Raw genomic sequence first — 14,365 nt, 5'->3', positions numbered from 1 at the left:
AGTGCATAAAAGAGCTGTGGTGCATTCATACCATGTAATACTTCTCAACCATAAAAAAGAAGGATGCATGCATGGACTTGGAGAACAATATGCTAAGTGAAAAAAGCCAGTCAGAGAAAGACACATACCGTATGATTTCATTTATATGTGGAATTTAATGAACACAATCAATTAACAAACAAAATAGAAACAGACTCGTAAATACAGAGAACAGACTGAGTACCATAGATTTTTTTAAAAGATAATGAGAAAATGCATAAGAATATGATTAATAAACTGAAAAACTCTTCATAAATATGAAGTTCTCTTATTTGTATTCTATCCTCATTCTGTGCCTGTTATATTTTGTCAGTTTTTCCTATAAAAATATTCTAGAGTACAAGCAATTATAATTTTGTGATAATTATCTAAATTAATATCAAATTATTTTATTCAAGTGCTCAATTATTCAAGTAATTTTGAATTTAACGAGGATGATCTCAAGGACAACCAATATATGGAATACATTGGTTCCAAGTCAATTAAACAAGTAAATTTATATGTGTAAAGCACATTTAACAAATACTTTGTATATTCACTTTTAAAAAAATTTCCACTTTTAGCTTCAATGGCAAATGTTTTTAATATATTTTCCTATGGACTGAAATTTCAGGAAAAATATATGTATCGAACTTGGTAAGAAAAATAATAATATTTGACATAATAACCCTCATTATCCATAGGAAAATAATTATCATTTTAAACTATTCATTTGTGTTTTCTACACATTATTTTTAAGGCTCACTCTCTGCCAGGCACTATGCTAAGTGCAATGGGTATCACAGTAGCATAATAGGGATATTCACTGCCTTCAGAAAGCACATAACATATCGGGGAAGACTTATGACTAAAAAACAATTATAATAAATTAAGATGAATGTTCATGGTGATATTAAAAAGAAAACTACATAGATACAGTTCCTGACATTTGGAAGTTACAATCAAGGCAGACCATAATAAGAAAAAAAGAAGCCCCGCTGGCTCAGTGGTTGACATGGACCTATGAACCTAGAGGTCATGGTTCCATTCCCAGTCAGGGCATGTGCCTGGGTTGTGGGCTCGATCCCCAGAGTGGGGCATGCAGGAAGCAACTGATCAATGAGTCTCTCTCATCATTGATGCTTCCATCTATCTCCCACTCCCTTTTCCTCTCTGAAATCAATAAATATATCTATATATATATATATAAAAGCCAAGTGACCAGAATAACCAGTTGCTATGAGGTGCACTGCTTTGGTCAACTAGCCGATCAGGGCCCTGATCGGCCCACCTAATTGGCCACGCCCCCCACTGGCCTGGCCCTGATTGGCCCCCACACCATGTTCCAGGGTGGGGTCAGCCAGACACTTCCTATGGCCTCTCCCCCTGCCCGCCCCAGCCCCAATCAGTCTTTCCCACCCTGATCAGGGGTGGGGCCGCCTGATCGGCTCCCATTGGAGTGGGCTGACCTCATTCCACCTGTGCACGCATTTGTGCACCAGGCCTCTAGTCCTATATAATGAAGATATAATATGCAAATTAACCCTTACACCTTCACAAGATGGCCGCCTAAGACCAGGCCAGCAGGGGTGTTAGTGAGAGACAACCAAACTACTGAACAAGCAGGCTGTGTGGGGCAACCAGGCCAGCAGGGGGGTTAGTGAGAGATGACCAAATGACTGAACAGTAGGCTGCATGGGGTGACCAGGCCAGCAGAACCAGGCTGATGGGGGTGCAGCTGGGGGTGACGAGGCCAGCAGGGGGCAGTTGGGGGCGATCAGGCTGGTGGGGGGGGGCAGTTAGTGGCAATTAGGTTGGCAGGAGGGGATGGTGATGGGTGGGGGTTAGTGAGAGATGACCAAATGACTGAACAGTAGACTACATGGGGTGACCAGGCTGGCAGGAGTGTTAGTTAGGGGTGACCAAATGACTGAACAGCAGGCTGTGTGGGGCAATCAGGCCAGTGTGGGGGGGCATGAGGGGTGACCAGGTTGGCAGGAGGGGGCAGGCAGGCAGGCAGGTGAGCAATTAGGAGCCAGCAGTCCAGGATTGTTAGAGGGATGTTGGGCTGCAGTCAGACATCCCCCAAGGGGCCCCGGATTGTAGAGGGTGCAGGCTGGGCTGAGGGAACCCCCACCCCCTGTGTACGAATTTCATGCACCGGACCTCTAGTGTATATATATAAAAAGAAGAGAATTAACGGTTTAAAATCCTCACTATGTTTCAAAGTCAACAATCTGCATGTTCCATGACATGTCACTTGCTTTTTGAATGCTAGTTCTAGTCTATTCATGTTTAAGTTATATAATCTTGCTTATTTTTTTCAAATCTAGCCGATCCTTACCTTACTTGAAAAAATAACACAATACTTATTGGAGTGAATGTAACAGAAAAGCAGATACTATTGTTAGCATGAATAAAGTCAAAATAAAATAATAACAATATAAAATGGGAACTCTTACTTTAAAAGAACTTGAGAATATTAATCTAATATAAATAAATTAATTATATTTTGTGAGATAGAGGACAATACAATAGTTATGGTCTTTGAATAATGGATGAGGAATTTATATGATATAATATTTCACATACATTCTCAATAATAGTGGATTATCATAGAGCCCTAAGAATGATCTGCCTCCAAACTGTGTGGCTTTGGTAGATTGATCCTCATGCCTTGCCAAGCAGTTTAAATCTTAGAGTGCAGGTATCCACACCTGAGCCAAAGTCAGATTCAAAAGGACAATTTGATAGCACAACAAAACACTGCAAATATTATTTGTAAAGATTGTCAAGATGACTAGTTTTTACAATGTAATATGTTATTAGAACCATTTGCTAAATTTTGTGGGGTTTTCTTCCTATAATTTTAATTATTATTTATCAGAAACAAATTAATGTTTCCAGCGGTTCTCCTTTGTACTAAAATGGAAATATTTCTCAAGAAACGGCTTTCCTTTGTTTCACTCTTCACCACAAACATAAAGGATCTTTTCTAATCAGGATTAATGAAGCCAATCCGATATTTTTATCTGATACTTACATTCAATTTGATATGAAGAAAAGTGCCTAAATCATAGTAGGCTATTAGGGAATATATATTGAACAAATGAGTAATCATTCACAGAGCTACCTGAAATAAACTAGTATGGAAAAGGAATGGCAAAAGTATATTCAGAGTGTGAAAAGAATAATGTTGCAAGATCAGTTAAGGCAGGAAAATTATGTTTGATTTATTCTTACAAATAATATTTTTAAGCCAGTGCCATAATACTACTGTATTTCCTTTAGTAATAAAAAATGAAAAGGCTTTGCCGTGTCTTAGCACTGTGCAGAAATGAAAAGGAGCTTTTGCTGCAAACCACAAACAAAAGGATTCAAAGATATGTTACTGAGACAGTGCCAAGCCAACCACTATTTCTACCCACAAAAGATATATGACCACATATGAAAAGGATTTTTAAAATAAGGACCATACCTTACCCAAATAATTACTATATTAAAGCCACTGTCGTGTGTGTGTGTGTGTGTGGTGGGGAGAAGGCACTGACAGGTGAAATATCTAGCTGATGATAGTCTTATATTTCAGTTCTTTTCTGTTGCACATTTATCCCTTTGTTCCTTGCTGTGATAAAGCTGAACAGTAGAATGTTAAAACAAGTCTTAAAAGTTTAGTTTCCACCTCTTACCATGTGTTTGATATATTTAGCAATGCCTTTCTTCATCACTGTTGGTTATAGTATTTGAATTCATCCTCAAAAATTCCAATGTCTATCTGTAGCTCATTTCAAGGATTTTACTTACTTTTACTTTCTTGTCTTTCATAACTTCTTTCATACTGCATTTTTTCTTAACCAGCATCTCAAAATATTCTACTTAAAAAAGGCAAATCCTACAAAATGAATACATCTTCTAGCAATTTAGGTTGCCCGTATTTTTGTTACATGACATAAGAATGTAAGGGCAAATCACTGAAATGAATACAATGTGGGTGCTCCTAAAAAATAGCAAAGCCCATTGTTATTACCAGTGGTAGGTTTAGAAAGGCAATTGGAATTTAGAAATGTATTTGTTAATGGTGCACAGAAAAAAATCACAATGCACTAGATATTGAATTTTCCCTGACTTGGGAAAAGTTATAATCATATCTAATTTTCTTTAATGTAATATATGACCATCTGAGATCAAGTAAATAGAAATTTCTAAATGTCAATGTATAAAGTATTTCATAAATAAGAGACATAGCCAGGAAGTCTGTCGTATTTCTGGAAACGTTCCCTGTATCTAAAGTTGACAAGGCAGAGTGCCATGGCAGCATTAATTGCAGCCTTCAGAGTGGAAGAATATTTCTCTGTAATTAAGACTTTCTGAATTTAAAGAAATATGATCTGCAACAGCTTCCCTGCCTTTATGGTTAATTATTATACAATAATGAAATCAAGTGATTTAAATGGTCACCACTGGACAGTCCCAGCTTTTCACAAATTGCTTGCCAGTGTTACTTCATTTATCCCAAAATATTTATACCTTATCAGCCCTACATTTTCTGTGTGAATGGAAAAGCTTGAAGTCCCTGTCAGAGCAGAGACAAGGCTCCCTAAGGGGGAGAATAAAGCAAAGGTTAACTAAGGTCTAGTCCTGAGCATGGGTGGCTCTGGGCATAGGGACACTCAGAGAGCAATAACCACCTCTGAAGCAAAAGGCTGCTATATAGGGACAGATTTAAAGACAGGCGGTTTCGTTCACATGAGAGCCAAGAAAAACTCCCTGAAACAATGGAAGGCAGAAAAAAGAAACCTTTATATGACCACTGGTCACTGCTGCCACAGTGTTCAGAAATCATACAGTGGCTAACACAGTCCCAGGCTGAAAAACTAATGTTCTCCCCCCAATAAACACACTGGGAAAAAGGAGGTATTACAAAGAACCATGATCTGCGTTTGCATGAGTGTTAGAGGTGTGGGAGACTTGGAAGAAGCAACATTGAAAGGGACTGCATTACGGTTTCATCTTTGGCTTTCCTGAAAATTGTTATCAGGGCTTTTCGCAGCTGGGATAAGCTTTACTCAGCCATAGATGGCAAAAACCACACTTACATATGCCCGTTCCCATCCATTCTAAATGGATCTCTTCCCCATTCCACAATCAATAGCTACCTGGTCCATTATCTATATTAACCAAAGTCTTTAATCTCAAAATTAACACCACACTTCTTTTCATTATCTGTCTGAAAAGTGATTCTCAGGTGAGCAGAGTGCCCTCAGATCTGTGGTAAAGTATTTGACTACTGGGCTGCATTCACTAAAATCTTACTCCTGAGCCCGGGAGAGCAAATAGCCCCTGAAGCCACAGCTCTGGGGCACTCAATAAGTCACCGCCTCCACACCATTGAGCAATGTTTCATAATTAACACTGAAGTATTCCTACAGTACCTTGGGCTCATTTCTGGGATATCATGTCTATCATAGGCAATAGCTGTCAGGACTGCCAGCCGCATGTATGAGCTGTACTTTGGGTGGTGCCCAGGACTCTAATTCTTTTATTTATTTTGCGTCATCTTTCAAACTCAGACTCACCACTCCCCTAATAAAACTCCAATCAGCAGTGACTTGAGTATCCATATTTACTTCTTTTCAGTGACTGGAGTATCTATACTTATTCTTCACAATAGTTCTCCAAATCAGTCGTCTCTAATTTCAGAGGCTAAAATCAATCTATGATGTGTCTTCCCCTTACACAAGGTTTTACAGCTGGGGTTGATTTGTCTTATCTGACAGATACAAATTTTTGCTCAAAAAGTAAATGTACATTGAATGCCATTGTTTTAGGTTTTCTTTTTTCTTCTTCTATTTTAAAGTAACATAATAAATCTGACTCCAGGATACTACTGTGGTTCCTCACCTCTTTTCCCTAAAGTTGCGAGAGAAATCCTAAGTCCTGATTGGTGCTCAAGAAAGGAGAGAAGGCCTTCAATCTTCAGCCTATTATGGATGACAAGCCTACCAGACCTTGGGAGCTCAACGGTTCTTCTGTGTCTGTGCTCTAGGCTTGGGCAGGGAGATGTCTTTTGGCCCTGAGACTGGAATACTAGAAACCACCTTGGCGGGCTCTGGGCCACCTGCCTTTAGAGGCCCCACACTCTCCACGATGAACCCATCACAGGTCCTCTGGTGTTTGCCTCATTTTTCTTTCTGCCTCAGTTTCTACAAAATCACCTCACGAAACTCAGCCTTCCAAAGAGCAAAATCCAGAAAAGAGAATTGATTTAAGTAGATTGTACATTTCACCCGGACAGCTCAAACCATCTTTGAGTAAAAAAGTACAAAACTAGACAGACGACTTAGAATAAGTGGAAGGGGGAAGGAAGAGGGAGCCAGCCAGTAGGGCTCTGAAGGACAGCAACTCATGAAACACCTGCTGGAGGAAAAGAGAGCAAGGACGTATTGATGTTTCTGTGAATTACTATTGGTCCTTGATTCTTGATGTCTTTTTATTCCTTCCTGTCACAATGAAGGGTGTGTTGAAGAATTCTGGACCAAAAAGAAATTGTAGTCATCTACTTTGAATAACTTTTCGACTTTTTACATGAGAAATTTTAAAACTTAGAAAGTTTGTTATTGTGTAAGGCCATGCGCCTTCTTATGGCAGAGTTATTTTTATCATTCAAGGATGAGTGCTATATAATTATCACAATGCTAAGGTGATTTTTATACTTATTTTACGTTCAATATGTCTGTACTGTAAATCTGTCTCACTATTTATGCCATAAGTTCCTTTATCAAAATTATTTCATTCAGTGAATCTACTGCATATAATGTTTCTTTTCATAAGTCATCAGATTTATAGATTAAATCCACAAAAATAAAACCGTATTACTGATACTTTCAAGCACATTTTTGTAGTTACTGTCCTTCAAACTTTTGTGAAATAAAAAGTGGTACTGATATAAGAAGAGAAATATATCTTCATATTTCCCACTGTCCCAAAGTTTCTAGTACTGTATTGTATACATATTATGAACTGAATATTATTTTTAATCAAAGAAAAATTAATATTGAATTAATCACTACTAATATTCAATGTTGGATATTTTCAATTTGGTTGATGTGTTGTTTAATTCATAATACGTTACACTGCAATCCAGTGATGACATGATTAACCTTTTTTCTTTCTACCAGAAGTGGGAAATCTCATGTCCAGGAACTATTAATGCCTTTATTCACCTAAAAAATGACTTATTCCAGAGGGCAAATGTATGTTCATCAGTGTGTAAATTCAACTATTCAGAAACTGCTGTGCTACCCAGAGCGCAAAGTAATATATAGCATGGAACTTAGAGTGTAACTGTGGGTTTGAACACTGTCTCTATTACATATGAGCTTTGTAACTTTGACCATCTTAACGTTACAAAGCTACTAAAGTCTGCAAATCCTCAAAATAATAATATCAACTATTTCATAGCGTTCTTGTCAAGAGTAAGAGGGATACATAGAGAGCACTTAGAGTATACAGCACATGTTAGGCACTTAATGAACATTAGCTAAGGATATCTAACGTTTGTCTTCCAAGAAAATGGCTTTTAATTGTTTGAAAGCACAGTTAATAATATAGTTAAATCACAATTCTATAAATTTAGAAACTAAATTTTTTGTAAAATTATATTTCCTTAGTATGTGTGATGAACTCTGGTATATCATTTCTCTTCCCATTCTATTCCACATTTCTTTATAATATTTTATTTTCTGAATTCTGAGCTGGACCCACTAAATTGATTTCACAATTCACTAAAAAACAATCCTCTGTGACATAAAGAATAAAGAAATAATATTGGAAAGTAGATAATCATGTTAGTAAATACTATTTTGTATTTAAATATATGACATAATAAAGTCCAGATTGTGATAGTTTTGGTTCTGAGGAATTTCAAGTTTTGTTTGTACTCATAAATAAAGTGTAACTTTGTGGGGGATAATTTCAGTATCTGGTAGAAGATGTTGCAATAATGTATTTTTTTCTTAATGGCCTGGAGTCTTTGTGGAGAGAAGGCTATTTCAAAAACTACAAGGAAAGAAAGAGCTAAAGAGATGTTTTCCTGTACTAAAATAAATAACACCTGGCCTGAACATCATTGGACATAGTACTTGAAATAAGAATTGGCTTAGAAAATATAAAATAACTGTTTATCAAATGATACAACATTTTCAAACGTAAAATAAATTCTATATTTATACTTACACTGTGCTGATTTCTAGTACATTAATATTCTGGACACTGCAAATGTGCTAATTCAAAGTCATGTAAATGTGTGGGTCAAGGAGTTCATTTGCTATTTCTCTGGGCATTAGCAAAAAGATACTTGCTCCTTTCAATATAGTCTGTAATTCATTTAAGTATTACATTTTCAGCTCTCAATTAGGTTTTCAAAACTTAGTAATTTGATGAATTTTCTTACCATCACATCTGATTTTTAATAATTTAGTCCCTGACTCCATTCCTTGATTGTATGGCATGTTATCACATGACTTACTCACTGACTTTTTTAATACGCTTTTCACATTTATGTACATATAAATATTTTTAACATCTAAATTTAACTATAGATAGCACATGAGCTAGAAGTGTTTCTAATTATTTACTGTAAAAACTAAGTATTCATGGGATTAGATGAAAGATCTAAATTATAACTTTAATTTATTTATTAAAAATAGCTTCAAAGTTTCTTCAGTTATCCTGAAAAAGCATATTCAAAGCTTGATGGTCTTAGTGATCATTTATTTTTATTTCAAAATAAACGTGGATGTAAAGTTATATCATTAAATTTCAATGCCCCCATTGAAAAGAACATTGGAGGAAAACAAAAATTTCTAATTTAAAAATTCTTACCACCCTTTGCTTTTCACATATCTCTTTTCCTAGAAAGTAAATAACTTAGAAGGACTAGTGATAGAAGTTTGCTTCTATAAAAGCTTACAAAAACTATAATACGACAAACAAAGTAAGTGTTGAACATTTGAATATATTTAGTAAAACCATGAAATAAGCCCTTTCCAAAGGTTTACAATGAATAAAAATAAGAGTTACTTCACTCTCTTAGACTTCTCACAAAGTAAGTTGGAGATTAAAATCTGGTTAGGAGAAATGAAGATTTATTTGAAGTATCATAAAATTTATGACAAGTTTTTTAGAAAATTATATTAATGAGCATGTAAATACCTTCTGATTCACCTAATTGATGAGGCATGTCATAGTAAAATATCATGATAAAAAGAAATGTCAGATGTTTAATTGAAATTCTACTTTTTAATGAACTGATTTCTCTTAGACTAAAATATTAATTAAATAAAACAACACAAGACAACAGGACTTTAGGTTCCAGCCAAGATAGAGTAACCTCATTCCTTGCTTTTACTAAAGCTAAAAACCTCTGTATGTAACACAACAAGTCATAGAAAGACTGCGAAAGGCAGAGCGAAGAAGGCGAATTGCTTAGGAACCTCATAACTGGAGGAATGACATGGCGGTGAGTTCCTGGCTTTCCTTATTGCCTCCCACATGTCCTGGACAGAGCGCTATGGAAGCTGCCAACCTAGAATCACCAAAAAGCACAGACAGAAATAAGCTCCAAGAAAAGTCTGCTTTCTCTAGACAAAGGGCCAGGAAGAGGGTAGCCTAAACCTCCAAAGGAAGCCTCCCTCCCCTTCCCCCATGGTTTCAGCAGGGCCAGATGGGGAATGACTTCCACCTACCCTTGGCCCCATGGAAGCAGGCAGTGTGCTTCAAATGCCCCCACAGGATAAAATCGGCCAAGTGGCGAGCTAATCAATTCCTTACATTGTTGAGTTATGTAATATTATAGTGATTGATTAGTTATCATATATTGTTCAGAGACTTTTATAGATAACTTCTAATAATTAGATTGATCAAATGAGCCTATATTTCTGAATATAAACCTAACATACATGCATACTCTGACTCCCAGTTTTTATAATGAAGAATCTTGAGTAATAAAGTCTCCAACTTCTACTATATTTAAATTGAAATCACATGGTCTTGAATATGAAATAAACCAACAGAATTCCCCTGATTTTTTGTATAATGGTGTTGATTGGAAGTGTCAAAGCTTTGTGAGATAGGGGATTGAATTTCATTTTATATTTCACGTAACAAGGGGAATAAAATAGTCCTCTCTCTGCCCCACTACATTTATCCAACAAATATTTTTGTGTTGAGTGTTTACTATATAAAATAAATGTTTCATTTATTAAGGATACAACAATGAACAAAATGAAAGACCTATCTCCTGTAATGTATTTCTAAAAGGCAAGGCAGAAAATAGTCAAGAAAATAAAAGAAAATACCTATTACATGAGATGTTAATGAGACCTAGGGGAAAATAAATATGGCATGGCATAGAAATATGAATAATTGGTGGAGGGAGACCGTTTTATTTTTAATTGATTTTAAAGAAGTGAAGAGAGAGAGAGAGTGAGAGAGAGATAAATACATTAATTGGTTGCCTTACCTTTTGGTGTAGTGAACAGAGCTCCAACCAACTGAGCCACCTGGCTTGGAGGGCTAGGAGAAGGAAAAGTTTCACTCAATGGGTATCATTTGAGTAAAGAGAGAAATGGGAGAGTCAGCTCTGGAGCTATGTAAAGAAAGGGCTGAAAGAGAAACATGCCTGATATAATCAAAGAACATTGACTAGAATAGAGTATTGAGGGGGTGAATGGTAGGATGTAAGAGAGGAAAGCTGTTGGGTATATATTGTATGGATCTGTGTGAGAACTTTGGCTAAATTCTGATTGGCAGTAGAATTAAAATATTTTGAGTACAAGGGTGACCTGATCACCTCACATTTTAATAAGAAGCACTAGTTCTTTGTGGACATGATCTGTGAAAGTTGTGCTAATGCAGTTACTCAGGTCTTCAACAAGCGGGGAGGTGTTCAGTTTGACATTGCCCTGTTCAGTAAGAAGGTTGCAAGGACTTTGATTACAGTGTAGACACTCTGCTGGAGTTGCTGGGGAAACAAGAATGGGAATTTCCTACTTCAGCTCCAAGTAACAAGGGCCTGTGTCTGCAGGATGGATCAAAGCGTCAAGGACACTGATCCTCTCCTGGCTTCCAGACAGACCTGGGACCTGGCAGTCCTGGTCAACAATGCGGGTTTCTGTGGAATTCCCACTTGCCCTGCTTCCCCCCTAGGGTCCCTGCAATAAAAATAGCTGCAAAATAAATAAGAATTTTGAAAAATCACGTTGGTCATTCTTTTTAGATTAGACTATAGCAAGATAAAGAGGGAAGTATTCTAAGAATTAGGTATGAGGTGATAATTGATTGGATTAGAGTATTTATCTTGTAGTTAGTTGAAATTGATTGAAGGCAGAATAAATTAGATGTGTTGATAGATTGAGTGTAGAATGTAAGAGAAATTTAGGAGTGTAGGCTGATTCTAGATATTTTTAACTGGACATATTGACAATGAGGACTATGATAGAGCAAGTTTGGGGAAGAGAGGAGTGAGGGAGGAGGTTTGAGGAGAGATGAAGAGAAACAAGCCAAAGAGACATGAAATAGCTAAGGAGGTAGAAAAAAATGAGTTTAATTATCTGGATCCCTAATAAAGAAATCATTCTGGAAAAGAGAAGGTGATGTATTGTCTAATGCTAATAATATGTCAAATAGAGTGAGACCAAGAATTCACTATTAGATTTAGCAATGTGAAGGTCATAGGTAATTCTGACATGGAATAGTGGGCATGAAAGACTAATTGATATAGGTTCGAGGGAATTGGTGTAGAGGAGTGGGAGACAGCAACAATAGAAAATTATCTTAAGGAGAAGAGAAGTGAGTATATACAACACAAAGGATAAAGGTGCACAAGCCTGGCTGTTTATTTCTCCCTTCATGCACACAGTATAGAAGCTTCATGCATTGTGTTTCATTGAATCCTTATAACAAACTTATAAGATAAATATATTAATAACCACACATTATAAATGAGAAAATGGAGGTACATCAAGGTAAGGAATTTAGCTCAAGATTAAAGACACCCCCATTTTTAAGGACAGTGTTATCCTAATAGGTAATAGAGCTGTATAATTTAGAATATTTGTTGTCAATTTGGTGGACTTAAAGCAACGAGATGCATCATCAAAGTTCACATAGCAAAAAATCTGGAATTGCATGACTATAGATCTGGTTAATTTAGCAATGCAATAATATCGAGCTCTTGCAAAAAGGCTGCAGAGCTCCAAACATTTCAAAGTTGGAAGGAACGGCAAGGGAATTAATTCTCTTGGTGAGTATTCTGTAGAGGAAGAAAACTTTTGCAAAATTTCCACATTTTGTACCTTATTAACTAAGACTGAATAACTCACCAGTGCTCTTGCTGCAATAGATGTTGGGAACATGAGCAACCAGCCTTTTCAATGGGATCTCAAATACTCCAGCAGGGAGAAAGGAGTTGAGAATATCTGTTGTATTAACAGTCACAGATCTGTTAGAAAGAATACTCAGGACAGAAAAAGAGAATCCTATTATATCCCATACCTGTTGAGTAAGTGACAATCTTATTTTAAAATGATATCAAAAAGGTGAGGAAAGTCTCTAAGCTTAATTTAAAATATGTGCAGAGTAGAGGAGCAGCTTCCCCAAAGTGCAGATCCAAAGCTGGTGTCACCTAATCCCACCCCTCCACCCCCCGCCTCTGTGGTGCACTCCAGATTCCCTTTGATTCTTCTTTTAAATCCTCACCCAAGGACATGCTTAGAGAGAGGAAGAGAAACAGAGAGACATTAATGTGAGAGTGAAATACTGATGGTTGCCTTCTGTTAACTTTACAACCCAACTGGGATCAAACCTGCAAGCCAAATATGTCCCTGACTTGAAATTGAACCAGTAAACTTTCAGTGCACAGGAGGGAGCTCAACCAACTAAGCCACTCAGGCCTGGCCTTTTGGATTCTTAGTACAGTATGGCAACTGTTATGCATCAGCTGATTCTGAATCTACTTAAGGAAGAACAAAACCCATACAATTAGGTTACAATTGTTGGGTTGGTGATGTTGGCATGGCCTGTGCCACCAGGATCTTAATGAAAAACTTAGTGGATGAATTTGCTCTTGTCAATGTCATGGAAGACAAACTAAAGGGAGAGATGATGGGTCTCCAACATGGCAGCTTTTTCCTTAAAACACCAAAATTTGGGGGGAGAGGGGGAAAAGACTATTATATGACCTCAAACCCCAAACTAGGTATTATCACAGCTGGGGCAAGTCAACAAGAGAAAGAAAGCTGTCTTAATTTGGTCCAGATTAAGTAAGCATATTTAAGTTCATTAATCTCAACTAGGGGCCCAGTGCACAAATTCGTGCACCTTGAAAGGAACTGTGGGCCGCAATGCTGTGGTGGGTACAGGGGCAGGTCTTGGCCCATCCTCCATGCCCCTGACCAGCCCCTCCCACCGCGATCCCCAATCCCCTGTCTGCCAGGAGCTCCCACCTCCACAGCTTCCAGGTGCTGAAGGGGCCAGCCAGCTCGCTCACACCCACTGACAGCACAGAGCGATTTGGGTCAGTGCTGGTAGCAGGCATGAGCACTGGGCAGGACGGCAGCACACAGGAGCAAAGAATTTTCAGTAACCACCAGAGGCTTTCCCCAATGACAGTGACCAACGCCCCGCCTTGGTCTGGCAGCCTGCTGCCAACACTAGCATGTTCCACGCATGCCCCCTGGTTGTCAGCACACGTCATAGCAACCAGTTGTTTGGTTGTTCTGCCGCATGGTCTATTTGAATATTGTAAAATACTGCAAGTTGTTTGTTATTTCCAATTCAGTATATCTTGACGTATGTGGCTTGAAAGATAAGCAGCTTTCCCAAAAACTGTGTTATTAAAAGTGGTTGATTCATTCCAGATCCAATCTTAGGTGGGTATATCTAATTTCCACCATGATTAAGGATCTCTATGGAATAAGAAATGATGTCTTCCTTAGTGTTCCTTGCATCTTGGGACGGAATAAATCTCAGATGTTGTGAAGGTGACTTTGACACCTGAGGAAAAGACCTGTTTGAAGAAGAGTACAGATATACTTTGGAGGGGGGGACTAAAAGGAGCTGTAGTTTTAAAGTCTTCTAATGTAATACCACTTCACTGTCTAGGCTACAACAGGATTTTAGTTGAAGATTATTCATATTGCCCTTTTTGTCTGAACTGTGACTAAAACCATAATAAGGCAGCTAAGGAAAGACATCAATTTCCTAAAGTTAGAAATAGGAATGGTTCATAAAACCCTGAAGCTATATCCTGATAGTGGATGGTACTTATCTTGTGTAGTATTAAACT

The 14,365-nt window shown here is 37.5% G+C and overlaps 1 pseudogene; it reads left to right on the top strand.

Moving 5' to 3' along the window:
• Positions 1-12,997: 12,997 nt before the first annotated feature.
• Positions 12,998-13,927, top strand: LOC102768411 (annotated as a pseudogene).
• The last annotated feature ends 438 nt before the right edge of the window (positions 13,928-14,365 follow it).

This window comes from Myotis davidii, unplaced genomic scaffold, assembly GCF_000327345.1.
Source record: "Myotis davidii unplaced genomic scaffold, ASM32734v1 scaffold488, whole genome shotgun sequence".
Taxonomy (NCBI): Eukaryota; Metazoa; Chordata; class Mammalia; order Chiroptera; family Vespertilionidae; genus Myotis; species Myotis davidii.
The sequence above is the reverse complement of the archived record's forward strand: the minus strand, read 5'-3'. Positions and strand labels throughout refer to the sequence as shown.